The sequence below is a fragment of the Pongo abelii genome, chromosome 21, assembly GCF_028885655.2.
Source record: "Pongo abelii isolate AG06213 chromosome 21, NHGRI_mPonAbe1-v2.0_pri, whole genome shotgun sequence".
NCBI classification, from domain to species: Eukaryota; Metazoa; Chordata; class Mammalia; order Primates; family Hominidae; genus Pongo; species Pongo abelii.
The window spans coordinates 60,475,596-60,494,512 of record NC_072006.2 but is presented as its reverse complement, the minus strand read 5'-3'; the positions used below and the strand labels follow the sequence as shown (position 1 = coordinate 60,494,512).

The 18,917-nt window shown below is 41.0% G+C and overlaps 1 long non-coding RNA gene across 1 annotated transcript in view; it reads left to right on the top strand.

Annotated features, from left to right (window-relative positions):
- The first annotated feature begins 2,401 nt into the window (after positions 1-2,401).
- Positions 2,402-18,917, top strand: part of LOC134760789 (uncharacterized) — a 33,705-nt gene continuing 17,189 nt past the window's right edge. The window contains exons 1-2 of the long non-coding RNA XR_010138766.1: positions 2,402-2,637; positions 9,066-9,193. This is a non-coding gene — a long non-coding RNA (uncharacterized LOC134760789). The remainder of the gene's footprint in view (positions 2,638-9,065; positions 9,194-18,917) is intronic.

Here is an 18,917-nt window from a genome sequence, read left to right as displayed (position 1 = left end):
AAGAAAGAGCAATCTACTAACTTAACAAGGACCCCAGAACATTTTCATATAAACACTGTAGATTTCAGTTCTCCATGCACTGAAAATGGACAAAAAAAATATTTTAAAAAGATTTAAAATTATTAGCACTTTGTGCCGTTTTTGGTAGCTCATGCCTGTAATCCCAGCACTTCGGGAGGCCGAGGCAAGCAGAACACCTGAGGTCAGGAGTTCGAGACAAGCCTGGACAATATGGTAAAAACCCCATCTCCACTAAATATACAAAAATTAGCCAGGAATCATGGTGCACGCCTGTAATCCCAGCTACTCAGGAGGGTGAGGCAGGAGAATCACTTGAACCCAGGAGGCAGAGGTTGCAGTGAGCTGAGATCACGCCACTGTACTCCAGCCTGGGCAACAGAGTGAGACTCCGTCTCAAAAAAAAAAATTATTAGCACTTTGTATGTATTTATTAAGTGATTAAGAAAGCTTACCTTCATCAATATCTAAAAATGCCAATGAGACTTCCATTTTACAAAAATAGACAAGTTTCTCTTTGGTCAATTTGTGGAGACATAAGTATATAAAAGAGTTGAGAGAAAATGACCTCACAACAGCTGATATATGCAGACAGAATGACTGCAGTTTATATTGTTTAAGGTTAATGATGTTTGTCTAGCAGTCTCTTTTTTCTTATGAGAAGAGAAAACCGTTACATGTTGGTGCCAGGGATTTCGGGTCTTATTTTGATATTTTGCCTTATGTATTCCTCAAACAAATACCTACTTTACTTTTGTTGTTTGAGATTCCTCATATGAGTAATTATTTAGATCAACCTCCTGTCTTGATTGACCTAGGCAAGACCTTTGGAAATGTTCTTCCCACTATTTAATGCTTCTGGTATAACTTAAAACTTGAAGGAAAATATTTTCTGAGTTATTGGGGAAAGCATAATTAGAAACCTATCGGCAACAGCGAGACTCTGTCTCAGAAAAAAAAAACCCTACAAATCTCTATGAATTGTAGAAATTGGCCAGTTATGCTTCTTTAAACATCAGCCTCCAAATCTCAGTGGCTTAACTCAATAGAAGTGGTTCTTTTTTTCTCATGCAGACCTCACATCCCGTTGTAGGTTGCCAGAGGACTCTGCTCCATAGAGTCTCTCAGGGTCTTAGGCTGATGGCTTTGCTGTCATTTTTAGCTGTAGCTGCACCATCTGGAATACATGGCATCCCCTGTTGCTACAGAGAGGAGGAGAATTCAACCTGGGCTTTTTGCTGTCTCAGCCAGAAGTGACACACATCACTTCTGCCCACATGTCACTGGCTATGACTGGTTAATGGCTAGTTGCTAGTAGGCTGGGAAATGTGGAGGAGGAAATGGGAAGAAAATAAAACATAAGAGAGTTTGCTTTGGATCCGAATCCTAGATAGAATTATAAATTCTGGTATGCAGACAGCTTACGTACAATTCATCATAGTATTCTTAGGCCATTGGGGTATCATTTTCAAGCATTCAAGGCTGATGATAAAGATCCAAACATAGACCCTGGAGCTTGAAATGTCCAATCTCCAGCCTTTATTTAATGCTAAAGAATTACAATAAAAAAGCTCCTGTCTTGCTGACCTTCCTAGCGAAGTATGCTCTACTAGTTGGACTTATACATACGAATAGGAAAAGTCCCAGGGTAAAACTGGCTCCTTGCTTCAAGCTATTTCAGCAGTAACTAGTGCCTTTCTGCATTCTGGCTTTCCTCGGTGTGTTGGCTTCATTCTGATGGTCCCTATAGTGGCATGAGAGCTCCAGTGACTCCAGCTTTCTATTCAAGTTCAGCAGGGAAGAGCAAGTGTCTTTTCCAGTAGTTTTTGAAGAAGTCCTAAGATTCATTCTTGCTGGGCTGACTTAGCTTATGTGCCCACTCCTGAACCACTGGCCAGGGATATTCTGATTGGCTCTGGCCAGGGTCACATGCTCCATGCTTGGGTCCACTAAGTGTGAGGACAGAGTCCTAGAGCCTCACTGTTGTCAGAAGAGGGGAATTTTCAAGTCAGGGAGGAACACTAGAAATGTCACTGCACACACACTTCCCAGACTTTCTTTCCTGAAGAAAGTTCCAGGCCTATATGCTCTAGGAATAAGCCTATACACTCTGAGACCTGCCCCATAGCCAATCTGCCCTGTCATTCAATTCAAGCAATTGACATGTATTTAGGACACCCATTGATGTCTTTTATGAGCCAGACACTGCTCCAGTATCTTAGTATGCAGACATGAGTTAGTCTCAGGCTCTGCCCTCACACAGTTTATAATCCAGTTGTGAGTAAGTAGAAGATGACTTCATGGTGTTCTGAAAGAGAGGAGAGGGTGAGAATCGGTTGTCATGGGAACTCTCTGATACATACTCACATCTGTTTGAGTGTCTTCAAGGTTAGAGATTAAATAAGACGGAGAAGTGCTCCCTTCTGTTGCCTCCTGTTTTCACCTAGGAAGTCAGACCAAAATGATCCGTATATTACTGGATCAAAGAGACCTAAAAGCAAGTAACCCTATTTCCTCCTGAAACTGGCTTTTCTTACATTTAGTTTGTGATAATTGAAAGCCACAAAAACCACCTGATTGATAATCTGAGCCATTTAGCTGGACCTAGGCAGAGTCCAGGTAGGTACGTTATATATTTAGGTGGGTACAGTATGTTCTGTTAGTCAAATATATGTTACACAAATAGCTTTTAAATAAAGCCAAGGTGCATAATGGTATTGACTTCAGTTTTTGTTCATTCTAAGCAAAGATCACTTATCACAAAATATATGAAAATTCTCTGATTCTCACTCATATTAGCTGTGGTAGAGAATTCTTGGCTCAGGTGTATCCTGCTTTCCTTTTTTTCTTGGGCATATGGGAAAATTAAACTTCGCAGCCTGCCTGGCAGTTTGTCAGGATCATATGATGAATCCTAGCCAAAGAAATGAGAGTGGAAGTGATACATATTTCACTTCCATTCTGAGACGTTTAAGAGTAATTGTGACACATCCATAAGAAACGAGCCCAAATTTCCAACAAGCTGGATGCCCATAGAACAGAAGCTTGAGAAACTTACATTTGTACATTCAGATGCACCTGCTGCATGTCAACCACATCCTCTTTCTCACCCCTCCCTAATTCCTTCTTCCTTCACGTGATTACAAAGAGATGCGAGACCCCTCATTTGACCACCTGCTGCCTGTTGACCAACTCCTCTTCCTTCCCCCTCCTGTTTTCCTTCTCTGCTATATAAACCCCTAGCTTTAGTCAGGGGAGAAAGAAGGGTTTGAAGTTTTCCTACCGTCTCTTCAGCTGATGTCACCCATAATAAAGCCTTTTTCCCTGGCATTACTCATTGTCTCAGTGATTGGCTTTCTGTGTGGGAAGCAATGGGACGTAGGCTGAATGCCTGGCCTTTGTTAACACATAATCATATGTTGAGATGGTAAAGTCACAGGGTGGAGGGATCCTAGGTTCCTGAGTCACTACATGGAGAAGAGTTTCACAATAGAGTTCCAGACCTGTGTTGCAATACATTTGAGAGAGAAATCAACTTATGTTATGTTAAGCTACTGGGATTTTGAGTGTTTATTTGTTATTGTGGCATTGCCTAATTTAGCTTGACAGTATATTTTCACTTCTTGAAGGTTGTGAGAATCTCCTCTTTATCTTCTTTTTGGACATCCTCCTCAAATATTTCCAGAAAGAATCTGGACAGCTCAGATATAAGTTTTGGTTATACAGAAGCAGTTTAGAACAGCAGTTGGCAAACCATGGTGCATGGCCCAAATTTGGCTCACTACCTGCGCTTGTAAATAAAGCTCCATTCATTTATGTATTACCTATGGCTGTTTTTGCTTCACCGTGGCAGAGTTGAGTCATTGAAATAGAGACTTCATGGCCCCCAAAGTCCAAATATTCACCATGTGACCATTTACAGAAAAAGTTTAACATCTCCTGGTTTTGAACAAAATTTTTAGAGTGAGACAGACCTGGGTTTGAATCTCTGGGCAAGTTACTCAATGTCTCTGAGTTCTAGTTTCTTCCCACGGTTATTAGAAGGATTACATGAGCTAGCATCTGTAGTAACTTTCACCCCATGCCTAACTCACAGTAAGCACTTAATACATGGCTACTAAGATTATTGTTAGAATTACCCCGATGTTGGACGTTTAGGCCATTTTTAGTTTTTCACAGGATGCTATGATTAAGTCACTCATTTCTTTTTTTTCATTTTTTAAAATTTATTATTATTATACTTTAGGTATATCTCCCAATGCTATCCCTCCCCCCTCCCCCCACCCCACAACAGTCCCCAGAGTGTGGTGTTCCCCTTCCTGTGTCCATGTGTTCTCATTGTTCACTTCCCACCTATGAGTGAGAATATGCGGTGTTTGGTTTTTTGTTCTTGCGATAGTTTACTGAGAATGATGATTTCCAATTTCATCCATGTCCCTACAAAGGACATGAACTCATCATTTTTTATGGCTGCATAGTATTCCATGGTGTATATGTGCCACATTTTCTTAATCCATTCTATCACTGTTGGACATTTGGGTTGGTTCCAAGTCTTTGCTATTGTGAATAGTGCCGCAATAAACATACGTGTGCATGTGTCTTTATAGCAGCATGATTTACAGTCCTTTGGGTATATACCCAGTAATGGGATGGCTGGGTCAAATGGTATTTCTAGTTCTAGATCCCTGAGGAATCGCCACACTGACTTCCACAATGGTTCAACTAGTTTACAGTCCCACCAACAGTGTAAAAGTGTTCCTATTTCTCCACATCCTCTCCAGCACCTGTTGTTTCCTGATTTTTTAATGATAAGTCACTCATTTCTTATGCTGCATTCATAAAGGTGGAATTCCTAGGTTGAAAGGCATATACATGTAAAGGATTTTGTTGCAAATTGTAAATTAACCTCCGGAAAGTTAGTAACAATAGGATCTCTCTTCCCCCAGCCAACACTAGGTATCACCATGGTCATAGGTAACGGACTTGCAATTGCAACTTTACTGACTCCTACTCATTCATTAGGTAGAATGAGGCTCGCCAGGGTTCTATGGCATCTGGCTGACCCAGGTCTTCTTCCAGAATACTCTCCACAACCCCCACTCTCATCTTCCTAGGAGACCACCAGGACTAGGTCTGCCACCTACCACATCCCTGGTTTTGTCAGTCACCACAAAAAGCCAAAAGCTCCCAAGATCTACAATCTGGCTCTCATCCTCATATAAACCCGTATACCTGCTTTTCTGACCCCATCCTGACTCCCATCTGCACTGTGCCCTCTGGAGCTTAGGGTCCATCAACATCTTCTTCTTGAAGTATTGCAAGAGCTGCTTAACTAGTGATCCTGCTTCTATCTGTTCCCTAACTGTCAATTTCTCAACTCAGCAGCTAGAGAGATTTCGTAAAAATGTGAATCAGGTAAGGCCATTCCTCTCCAAATCCTTCATCTTTCCATTTCATGTGGAAGAACATCCAAAGCTGTTGTCAAGGCAGGATAAAGTTCTAAGCTCACTTTCTGATCTCTCCTACCATACTAGCCCAGCCTCCTTGCTTCTTCTTGAACAAGACAAATACATTCCCACCCCAGGGCCTTGGTGCTTGCTGTGGGCTCTGCCTGGCATTCTCTCTCTCTAGCCATCTGCACATCTGACCTTTTTACTTCCTCAGGTCTTTGATAAAATGTCATTTAATCAGAGATACCTTCTCTGACCATCCTATAAAAGTGACAACCTCATCAAACTAGCACTTTCTATCATTCTCACCTTACTTAATTATTCCTGTAGTATTCATCACCATCTGGCAGAATGCATATTAATGTGATTATTCGTTTATTGTTAGCCTCTTCCCACTAGAATAGAAGGCCCAGGAAAGCAGAGACTCTTTGATTCACACTGAGTCTCTACCATCCAGTGCTTGCATGTAGCGAATGTTTACTAGATGACCAAATAAATCTACAAAATAACACATAGCTCCTTTATTTAGTGTAATCAAGCTAATCTTCCTAATAAGTGCCAGTTACTGATATTGTTGTCTTTCTGATCTGCAGAGCCTCTATTTTTTTTTTTTTTTGAGACAGAGTCTTACTCTGTTGCCCAGGCTGGAGTGCAGTGGCGTGATCGTGACTCACTGCAACCTCCGCCTCCCGGGTTCAAGTGATTCTTCTGCCTCAGCCTCCTGAGTAGCTGGGATTACAGGTGCCTACCACCATGCCTGTAGTATAAATAATTTTTGTATTTTTAGTAGAGATGGGGTTTCACCATGTTGGCCAGGCTGGTCTCAAACTCCTGACCTCAAGTGATCTGCCCACCTCAGCCTCCCTAAGTGTTGAGATTACAGGCGTCAGCTACTGCATCCAGCCCACAGCCTCTTTTGGATCAATGCCCAGTGTTCTGATTTCCAACTCCTGCCTTCAGCACAAGTGGCTTTTTTGGCACTTGGTCAGTGAGTGGGAGGGATGCATAGGGTTACATAACCCAGCTGGGACTGGAGGTCATGGAACCTCAAGTCCACAGCTGCTGGGACATTTACTGGCCTCTTCTACTGAAGTCTGCAGCTGATGGATTCGTGGTCAGCTTCCTTACCTACTTAAGTTTAGACTTGGTGGTTTTCTCTTGCTGAGTCAGCCATGCTCTGGTTTTCTCTGACACTGACCTTGGTTATGTTTTCAATCCAGCTCCTTGTCTGAGTCATCTATGTCTTGATCTCCATGTTGAGGTAGCTTGGTGGCCACCCATGGTGGTTCCAAGTAGGGTCAACTGGCTCCCACCTTCATGAAACTCAGCAGGTATGCAGAACTTTTGGGTTCTTTCCGTGCTACATTGGAACTGAAGGGTGTTGGGCGGGTTCTTGTGGTCTTCTTTCTACTTAATTGCCTTTCCATTTTCACTGGCTCCAGCTCTCTAATGTTAGTGATAGACAATTTTCCATGGCATTCTTCTCTAAGAATTAAAATTGGGTATGTAGGGGCACAAGCATTATCCATTTTCAGCATTCCTCTCAGTACCCCCCTCCAACTTTAGGATTTCAGTCCTAGGAACCACCCATTTAAGTTCAGGCTATCTGTATCTCATGTCTCCTCCTCTGAGTACTCCCAAAGGGGAAGGCTTTGTCTCCTGTTAGAGCCCAAGTTCTGTCTTCAATACCACTTTAGAGCCTGGATGCAGAGCTCACGTTTAATGGATATGTTTATGGCAACTTTAGAAATTTCAAAAACAATTTCTTCTTGAGTCAATAAACTTTGAGACCATTTTCTTGAGGCCAGAGTCTCAAAAAAACAAAAAAACAAAAAAAACAAAAGAAAGCAATTCTGATAGAGTCTAAACATGGATAGCTGTCTTTTTTTTTTTTTTTCTAATTCATTTGTAGAATTCCTAAACTTCCATGAAGCAAATGGGTGATGTTAGCAGAACGGGTGTGGAAGGTGGGGGTGAGGTGGGGAAAAGCAAAAGAAGAACATGTCGTTGATATGTTTCAAATAAAATTAATCTCTGTGCATCATTGAAAGAGAATAAACATCTCATTGCTACGGGTGAAAACTGAATGGCTTCATGCTCTACATTTCTTGGATTACTAGCATGAGTGTGTACAGTTTTGCACTTCCCTTACTCTTTACTGTGAAGTGCTTTTTCATGTCCTTTGCCTTTTTTTTTCAATGGAGTGTTTGCTTTTCTCTTACTGATTCATGTGTGATTTATACACAGTAAGGGGCTAGTGCTTCCTCATAAGTTCTTTCTTAGATGAGAAATGCCTTTCAATCTTGATCATTGTGTTTTTTGACAAACAAATATTTACAATTTTTACATAGTCAAATCTATCAGATTTCCCTTACACTATCACACTTGGATTGCAACTTAGAGAGTCCTTCTCCACTCCAAGTTTGGTAAATATTGACCATCATGGTGAAACATGGATACAGGCACAAGGTGCTTTCCTGCTCAACCCCCTCCCAGCCATGTGACCTTGGGTAAGTCACTTCAGCCTTCCTGAACCTCCACTTCCTTAGAAGTAAATGGGATACAAATTGCACTTACTTCAAAGAGTGATGGCGAAGAGTAAAGGAGAAAATGCATAGAAAGCATTTAACTCGGCAGCTGGCTCAAAGCAAGGATTTGTTGGAGACAACAAAGGTTCTAAGTGGCTGATTTGTGTTCAACTGTGTTTTAGGAAAAAATAGGAACATGTAAACACTAGAATCACTTTTAGCAAAGTGAAGGATCCTGAGAGAACACAGACGAAGGTTCACGGCTGAGTTCTGCATTACGCATAGAAAGCACAGTGCCTAAGGCAGGTGATACCTTTAGGAGACTGAAAATGTTTGCGTGTATTTCTTTTTTAATCAGAAGAAAAAAGTGAATATAGTAACAATGCATATTTATGTATTTATTTATTTATTTTGAGACAGGGTCTCTCTCTGTTGCCCAGGTTGGAGTGCAATGGCACAATCTCAGGGTACTGCAACCTCTGCCTCCCAGGTTTAAGTGATTCTCATGCCTCAGCCACCTGTGTAGCTGAGATTACAGGTGCGTGCCACCACGCCCAGCTAATTTTTATATTTTTAGTAGAGACACGGTTTCACCATGTTGACCAGGCTGATCTTGAACCCCTGGCTTCAGGTGATCTGCCTGCCTTGGCCTTTCAAAATGCTGGGATTGCAGGCATGAGCCACCATGCTTGGTCTAGTAACAATGCATATTTAATAATGAACCCAGCCTAGATGATATTTGTCTTTATATCAGTGAATGATAAAACACAACTATTAATATGTTTTTTTTATGAAAGAAGGGGCCTATGAAGGCTAAAGTGGCCAGGGCCCACGGCAGTACAGTGCAGCTTGGGTGGCACAGCTACCCTGCTCTCACTTAGGATCACATGCTCATTGACGAAAGCGGCAGGTGGAATCACCTGGAAGGTTTGCATTGTTATTTCCTCTGCCCACACCTTAGCTGAGCATGTTTGAGCCTATGTAGGTTAAATGATGCAATTATTGGGACATGACATACTATTCTCTGGTATTTTGTTATATTATTAATTATTAATTAATTAATTTATAGGCACAGAATCTCCCCTTGTCCCTCAGGGTAGAGTGCAGCCACATGATCATAGCTCACTGCAGCCTCCAACTCCTGGGCTAAAGCAATGCTCCTGCCTCAGCCTCCTGAGTAGCTGGGACTACAGGTAGGTGCCATCACAACTAACTATTTAAAAATTTCTTTTTCGTAGTGACAGGGTCTTGCTATGTTGCCCAGGCTAGTCTCAAACTTCTGGCCTCAAGGGATCCTCCTGCCTCAGCTTGCCAAAATGTTGGGATTACAGGCATGAGCTTTCACTCCCAGCCTGGCATTTTGTATACTAGGAAGATTGATGCAAAACCTCTTCCTGTATGAAAGAGGGATTGGCTAAGGATGTGATGGAAATGAGGAAGAATGATTTACACAGTTTTGGGCAAGCATAATTGTTTTCTTACAAAGATACATGCAAACAATGACTAATGTTATAATAAGATGCTTATTTTATAATAAGATGCTTTGGCATCTTATTATAAAATCAGCACCCTTTGTGGTTTTGTTGTATTTCATAACTTACATTTTTCCTGTTTCAGACTGGTTATCTCCTGCAATCCAATTAATATAAATTATTTCATTAACATTGAAACATGTTATTTATTAGAAAAGCAAAAGCTGGGGAAGGGTGGAATTAGCCTGGAAAAATTAAAACTATGTTCACACAAAAACCTGTATGTAGTTGTTTATAGTAGCTTCATTCATAATCACCAAACATGGGAAGTGAACCCAAAATCCTTCAGAGAATAAATGGACAAACAAACTGTGGTGCATTCATGCAATGGAATACTACTCAGCAATAAAAAAGAACAAACTATTGAGACATGCAAGAACATGAGTAATTTCAAAGGCATTGTGCTGAATGAAAGAAACAAGTCTCAAAGGTTAGATATATGGTATGATTTCATTTATATGATATTCTGGAAAAAGTAATAACTAGAACTGGTATAGATCAGTGGTTGTCAATGGCTAGGTATAACTGAAAAAGGGCAGCATAAGAGAGTTCTTAGGGGGATACAAACTTTCTGCATCTTGATTGAGCATGTGGTTATACAAATCTATATGTGTATTAAAACTCATGGAACTGTGTACCAACATAGGTCCATCTTACTGTATGTAACTAAAAACAGTATCCTATGTATTTTAGAAAATGTGTGTGTGTGTGTTTTTGTATGTGGTGTGATATGGTTTGGCTGTGTCCCCACCCAAATCTCACCTTGAATTGTAATAGTCCCCATGTGTCAAGGGCTGAACCAAATGGAGATAACTGAATCATGGGGGTGGTTCCCCCGTACTATTCTCATGGTAGTGAATAGCTCTCATGATATCTGATGGTTTTATAAATGGGAGTTCCCCTGCACAAGCTGTCTTGCCTGCCACCATGTAAGATGTGCCTTTACTTCTCCTTTGCATTCTGCCGTGATTGTGAGGCCTCCCCAGCCATGTGGAACTGTGAGTCCATTAAACATTGTTTTCTTTATAGATTACCCAGTCTCAGGTATGTCTCTATTAGCAGCATGGGAACACACTAATACGGTAAATTGGTACCAATAGAGTGGGGTGCTGCAGTAAAGATACCTGAAAATGTGGAAGCAACTTTGGAACTGGGTAACAGACAGAGGTTGGAACAGTTTGAAGGGCTCAGAAGAAGACAGGAAGATGTGAACAAGTTTAGAACTTCCCAGAGACTTGTTGAATGGCTTTGATAAAAATGCTGATAGTGATATGAACAATAAAGTCTGAGCTGAGGTGGTCTCGGATAGAGATGAGGAACTTCTTGGGAACTGGAGCAAAGGTGACTCTTGTTATGTTTTAGCAAAGAGACTGGTGGCATTTTGCCCTAGAGATTTGTGGAACTTTGAACCTGAGATAGATGATTTAGGATATCTGGCAGAAGAAATTTCTGAGCAGCAAAGCATTCAAGAGGTGACTTGGGTACTGTTGAAAGCATTCAGTTTTATGTAGGTTTGGAATTGGAATGTTTAAAAGGGAAGCAGAGCATAAAAGTTCAGAAAATTTGCAGCCTAATGATGCAGTAGAAAAGAAAACCCATTTTCTGGGGAGAAATTCAAGCTGGCTGCAGAAATTAGCCTTAGTAATGGGGAGCCAAATGTTAATCACCAAGACAATGAGGAAAATGTCTCCAGGACATGTCAGAGGTCTTCATGGCAGCCCCTCCCATCACAAGCCAGGAGACCTAGGAGGGAAACATGGTTTCATGGGCCAGGTCCAGGGCCTTGCTGCTTTGTGCAGTCTTGGGACTTGGTGCCCTGCATCCCAGCTGTGGTTAAAAGGGGTTGACGTGCAGCTTAGGCCATTGCTTCATGGGGTACAAGTTCCAAGCCTTGGCAGCTTCCACGTGGTTTTGAACCTATGGGTGCACAGAAGTAAAGAATTGACGTTTGGGAACCTCCACCTAGATTTGAGAGGACATATGGAAATGCCTGGATGTCCAGGCAGAAATTTGCTGCAGGGGTGGAGCCTTCATGGCGAACCTTTGCTAGGGCAGTGCAGAAGGGAAAGGTGGGGTCGGACCCCCCATACAGAGTCCCCACTGGGGCACAGCCTAGTGGAGCTGTGAGAAGAGGGTCACTGTCCTCCAAACCCCAGAATGGTAGACCCACTGACAGCTTGCCCTGTGCACCTGGAAAAGCTGCAGACACTCAATGCCAGCCCATGACAGCAGCCAGGAGAGGGGCTGTACCCTGCAAAGCCACAGGGGTGGAGTTGCCAAAGGCCATGGGAACCTACCTTTTGCATCAGCGTGCCCTGGATGTGAGACAGGCAGATAAAGGAGATCATTTGGACCTTTATGGTTTGACTGCCTCATTGGATTTTGGACTTGCTTGGGGCCTGTAGCCCCTTCGTTTTGACCAATTTCTCACATTTGGAGTGAGTGTATTTTCCCAGTGCCTGTACCCCATTCTATCTAGGATGTGACTAACTTGCTTTTGATTTTACAGGCAGAAGGGACTTGCTTTGTCTCAGATGAGACTTTGGACTGTGGACTTTGAGTTAATGCTGAAATGAGTTAAGAGTTTGGGGAACTGTTGGGAAGGCCTGATTTGTTTTGAAATGTGAGGACATGAGATTTGGGAGGGGCCAGGAGTGGAGTAATATGGTTTGGCTGTGTCCCCACCCAAATCTCACCCTGTATTGTAATAATCCCCACATGTCAAGGATAGGGCCAGGTGGAGATAATTGAATCATGGGGGTAGTTTTCCTCATACTGTTCTTGTGGTAGTGTATAAGTCTCACGAGATCTGATGGTTTTATAAACGGGAGTTCCCTTCCACAAGCTCTCTTGCCTGCCACAATGTAAGACAACCCTTTGCTTCTCCTTTGCCTTCTGCCATGATTGTGAAGCCTCCCCAGCCATGTGGAACTGTGAGTTCATTAAACCTCTTTTTCTTTATAAATTACTCAGTCTCAGGTGTGTCTTTATCAGCAGTGTGATAACAGACTAATACAGTCTGTGTGTCTGTGTGTGTGTTTGTGGGGGGCATTATAAAAATTTTCCTGAACTTAAATGTACATAATATGATAGTACTTAGATTTAGTTTTCTCTTTGGCTATCGTCTAGCTTTCTGGGGAGCTTTTTAACACTACAAATGTTGGGATATGTGGCCAAATCCTCTGTTTTAGGAGGCTTAGGGTGGGGTCCTAATTCTATGTGTTTTGATTTCCAGGGAACATCCAGGGCTAAGGATGACAGACCTGGGGACCCATAAAGTTTAGGAGACCTCAGATCAAAGGCTAGTATTAACTTCAGATCAAAGGATTGTTCATTGCTGCACCATGTATGATAATAAAATACCAGAAACAACCTAAAGACCAATCAGTAGGTGACTGGTAAAATTAATTATGGCCCATCTGTACAGTGCATTATTATACACCAACTAAAAATGATGGTACTGTGCAAGCTTTTTGAGTTCATGATTTTATTTAATGCTAAGAACAAATCTGTAAGGTAGGCACTATTATTATCATCTCCAGTTTTTGTATGAAGAAACTGAAAATCAGAGAAGTTACTTGTTCAAAGTCACAGTACATGATCATGTCAGTATTTGAATGCAGGGCCTTGGACCCTGAGTGGGTGGGGATTTTAGTAACCATGCCCTGCTTCTCTCTGAACCAAACATGTTATCTAGTTTTCTCTTCCTGGAATGCCTTTCCCTTCTCTGCCCTTTGCTTTTTCATCTCCTGTTTATCCTTAAGATCTTATCTCAAATGCCACATCCTCAGGCATGAGTTCCTGACTTTTCTGAGTAGCTTACATACCTTTATTATTTTCTCCTAGTATGTGTACTTCTAATTACAGCCTGGATATTTCTGATGACTTATATGATCATTGGATTATTGTCTTTCTCCCACTATGCAGGAAGCTCCCTGAGGGTAGGGTTCTTATACATTCTTGTACTCTCATCTCTCAGCACAGTGTCTGATGCATAGCTGTCACTCAATAAATATTTGTTGAATAAATTAAAGAGGAACAGAGAAGTACTCAAGCCAGCTCAAGAAATGAGTAGCTTGTTGTAAGGCCGTGACTCATGAGCATCCCGGACAGGGACTGCCGAGTTTCAGGAGATGTGGTTATTCTTCTTGCCTCTCCACGGCTGAATAGTCACAAGGTTCCTGCTTTTTCCCTTTGCATTTGCTCCAATTGTTCTTGTTCCTTATGGAACAGCTTCCTTTGCTTCAGCTTGTTCCTGTCCAGTAATGATTGCCCCATCTTTTCTAAACCAGGCTTTCTGCTTCTGAAGCTGCTAATGATCAACCCTTATTCCCAATGCAGTAAACCCAGCTCACCATCTCAAGCTGGGTCACGTCAGTCATAGGCACAGCCAGCCTATGGATGAGTCACACTGGTCCTGATAGAGGTAGGTGAGGGAATGAGTCATGCAGAGAGAAATGTAGACATCCAGCAAAGCAGAGTCTGTGACCAGGATAGCCCTCTGCCTGAAGGAGGTATGGGTTGTTCAGATACCCTGAAATATAGTTATATCATCTGCTGAAAATCTCAGTCCGTTAAAATTTCTCATCCCTGTTTTGAATATGGCTATACCTTTTACTGTTCAGAGAGGAAAATAAAAGGGAATCTGAACTCGAAAGATGACATGAGAAAGGTATACATTTTCTGTTCAATATCTTTTGGTTATTTTTGTTGTGACTATTATTCTTTTATAAGTGTCTCTTCATATTGTGCCATCTCACTTTGCAATTTGGCTTAGAAGAAATTCATCATGGTTGTCAGTGTTATCTTGGGGTTTCTTGAGCTCAAAAGATGATGCTAACCAAGTTACCTTTTGAGTAGAATCATGGTCTCAAGCCTCATCCTGGTAAGCTTTCCTTCTGGATGAGGCTTAGACAGGGAGATCTGTAGGGAACTCTCTGGGCAACTACCTGGGTCAAGAGTGAAATAGACCTTCACATGAGACCTTCACAGTGAAGTTGTAATATCAAAATGACTAGTTTGTGTAATTGACTATACAAATTGGTCAATTCAATTAAAAATAGTCAGTGATTCTAAGTTGCATAATTAGAATCTTATTCTGCAAGACATGGGCTTCTTTAAGAACATTGAGTAACAGTTTTTCTGAGTGTCACTAGTTCCTTCAACACCTCATGAAGTGGGGTGTGTGCACGCATGTGTGCGTGATGGGGCTTGAGTATAGGAAGGGTGAAGAGGAAATACCTTGTCAGTGCCATCCTGCTCCCTTGCAACTATCAGGCTATTCCTGTAATTTTTTGACTCTTTAAAAATTCTTTTAGCTCATTTAAAAAAATTAAAATGTTTAAATATATTTTATAATTGCAAAAACAATACATGCCTTTTGTAATTTCAGGCCCAAGTCCACTTGCTAGGTGACACTTGTAACAGTTTGACATGTCCTTAAAGAACTTTTCTTTTTATTTTATTTTATTATTATTTTTTTTTAGCTTTTTTTTTTTATAAATAATAATTATTTTTTTTTCTTTTATTATTATTATTATTATTATTATACTTTAGGTTTTATGGTACATGTGCGCAATGTGCAGGTAAGTTACATATGTATACATGTGCCATGCTGGTGCGCTGCACCCACCAACTCGTCATCTAGCATTAGGTATATCTCCCAGTGCTATCCCTCCCCCCTCCCCCCACCCCACAACAGTCCCCAGAGTGTGATGTTCCCCTTCCTGTGTCCATGTGTTCTCATTGTTCAATTCCCACCTATGAGTGAGAATATGCGGTGTTTGGTTTTTTGTTCTTGCGATAGTTTACTGAGAATGATGATTTCCAATTTCATCCATGTCCCTACAAAGGACGTGAACTCATCATTTTTTGTGGCTGCATAGTATTCCATGGTGTATATGTGCCACATTTTCTTAATCCAGTCTATCATTGTTGGACATTTGGGTTGGTTCCAAGTCTTTGCTATTGTGAATAATGCCGCAATAAACATACGTGTGCATGTGTCTTTATAGCAGCATGATTTATAGTCCTTTGGGTATATACCCAGTAATGGGATGGCTGGGTTGAATGGAATTTCTAGTTCTAGATCCCTGAGGAATCGCCACACTGACTTCTACAAGGGTTGAACTAGTTTACAGTCCCACCAACAGTGTAAAAGTGTTCCTATTTCTCCACATCCTCTCCAGCACCTGTTGTTTCCTGACTTTTTAATGATTGCCATTCTAACTGGTGTGAGATGGTATCTCATTGTGGTTTTGATTTGCATTTCTCTGATGGCCAGTGATGGTGAGCATTTTTTCATGTGTTTTTTGGCTGCATAAATGTCTTCTTTTGAGAAGTGTCTGTTCATGTCCTTTGCCCACTTTTTGATGGGGTTGTTTGTTTTTTTCTTGTAAATTTGTTGGAGTTCATTGTAGATTCTGGATATTAGCCCTTTGTCAGATGAGTAGGTTGCGAAAATTTTCTCCCATTTTGTAGGTTGCCTGTTCACTCTGATGGTAGTTTCTTCTTAAAGAACTTTTCAATGCACATATAAACATATACTAATGACATTTATTTTTAAAATAACTATACTGCAACTTTTTTGCCATATTAATATAGCATCTTCCCATCTAAGTATATATCATTCTACCTCATTCTTTTCAATGCTACATAAAATTCCATATATTCTCCAATTTATTTACTCATTTTTCTATGGTTGTACACTTAAGATGATGACTCTGCAAAAACAGAAAAAAAACCAGGCTGCAATAAATGACTGGTGTGTGTGTGTGTGTGTGTGTGTGTGTTTACATAGACTTTTAAATTCTTCCTCATGCTTCTGTATAATGAAAAATTTCACTTTCTTATGAAAACCCCCAAAATAGGGCCAATAGTTCCTTATAGAAGTTGACACTTTCTGAATGGTTTCTTTTTCCTTTTTTGCCAGTTAATCCAACAATGTGTAGAGTTTATTCCTTAAGTGAAGTGGGCATTGTGTGAAACATTCCATTGCTTAATTACCTCTGAATCACTTGTCATAGCCCTAATAAAAATGTACACCCATGGCCGCGAATGCTTAATCGCATTTGCTGGAAGGAGAGTAAACTGTTGAGAGAGAAGAATGGGAGGATGTTAAATGTTGGGTCTTGTTTAGAATATAAAACACTTTCTCCACACTGGCAATGAAATGCCTCACCTGAGACCTGTGGGTTGGGAGTTACAGAGCTAGTACTGGTGGTCTCCAGAGAATCCCAGGCCCTTGTCTGAACATGTAGGGCTTGGGGGTTGGAGACTGGAAGAGGGGAGTGTTTAATTTTACAAAAGTATTCTGCTTCTTATAAAAGATCAGCCTCTGGCCTTCTTTCAGATAACCTGTTTGTATTAAGTTCAACAAATACTTACTGAAACCCTACAATACACACATTCTTGGTACTGAGATCAAGTGGTGATCAAAGCAGGTAAGAAACCTACCTTCATGGAGTTTGCATGTGAATAGCAGGGCACAGATTTGAACAAAGCCACTAATAAAGATACAGCATCAGAGAGGCCAAGAAATACAGTGTGTAGAGGCGAGTGACAGAGAGGGGTGGGATGGTCAGTGGTCAGGGGAAGGCCCTCTTCAGAGGAGCCAGTGAGTAGGGTTTAAATGAGGTGAGTAAATGGGCCAAGCAGTATCTTGGGACAGATCATCTGTTTAGGACCAAGGATCATTCATTAATTCTCCTGGTGAAGATGCTGCCTTCAAGACTTGATCTTGGGAGTTTCTTCACTTCATGGGGAGCAAAATTTTTGAGAGATTTCCCAATAAGTAATCCTTGTAGCTTTGCTATCCAGCGTAAGTACTCAATATCTACACATAGCTAGTAGATACCATATTAGACAGCAAATATAAAGAACCTTTCTATCTTTGTCAAAAATTGACAGTGTTGTCCTAGAGGATTTTTAATGGTTAGATGCATTATTGCCAATAACACAATACTGATGATGATATGTAATGGTAATTCATGATACCGATATTATTTATCATTTACTAGGCATGTAATATATGCACTTTACATATATTATCTTATGCCAACCTCATCAAAACCCCATTTAAACAGGTAGATTTACTCTCATTCTACAAATGAGAATTCTCAGAGGGTTGAGTAAGTTACCCAAGGTAGTACTGCTAATAAATGGGGGAACTGGGGTTACAACACATTTTGGCTGAAATGAATGCCCATGTTCTCAGCCACTGTAGTATGTGGCTTATGCTGCTTTTAGATCCATGGGATAGTTCCCAGAGCTGAAAAAATTCCCAGAAGGGACAGCCAGGATGGCTTTTAGTAGGGAGATGACTCTTTATTCTATTATGGAATAACTGGAATACTCAGTTGATGTATCAACCACTTTAAACTTCTCTGCAGCTGAAAGTCTAATGAAAATTTCAACTGGTGTCCCCTTCTCAATATACTTTGCTGTTATCTGTTGAAAACTTGTAACTGTACAAATGTTCAGTGTCTATAGAGTAATAGGAGTTCCTGGAGTTGTGCAAGAAGCAATCTGAACAATGCTAGGTGGTGGCTAAGTTCTATGTGGTCTTTTGTTAAGTGTAGGGAGACGTTAAGACTTACTAAAAGTAAGTGACTGAAGCTTGTCTAAGAAAAAGTAAAATATTTAACAGGTGCTCGTCAGTGATTCCTGCAGAAACCGCCCACACATGCTGATATTTCAGGGCTGGGACTCATTCTCACTCTACAGGCTCTTGATGGCGTGACTCAGCTGTCATGAGGCCCAAGACATAACTTAAAGCATAATTTGTCACTGCAGCCCACAGTCAAGAAATATTAGGGCTGAGCAGATCCGGAGTAAAGAAGATGGAGGCAGGGAAGGAGAGGAGGAAGAGAGAATAAGCTAGAACAAGAAGTCTAGTAATAGTAATGACAACCACCATTCATTAAGTCCCTGTTGTTTACCAGTCACTGGAGAAGTTACTTTACAACAATCTCATAAGGTAGGTTTTGTTACTTCAATTTACAAATGGGAAAGTAAACTAACAGAGTTAGTGCAACAGCAAGCAAGTGAACCTTGGTATTCCTGATCCCAAGATTATAGTATTTCTTTGAGTCAAATCAGAGAGACAGAGTGGGCTAGAAGGTGAGTGGTCAAAGCATAGAGTTCAGTTGTTGGGAAAACCAATCAGGGGCCCTTATTAGAAATGAGTAGAACAGGTAAAGTTGAGACAAGGACTTCTACTTCCAACTAAGAAGAAAGATTTTTCTTCCTGCCTGAAATAAGCAAAAAGGAAACAAAATATATAAAACAATGGGTTTTCAAGACACTGGACATCAGACAATGAAGGACAGTGATCCCCGACAGATGGGAAACAAAAATCGTGAGCCCTACATTTGCTTCAGAAACCTGCA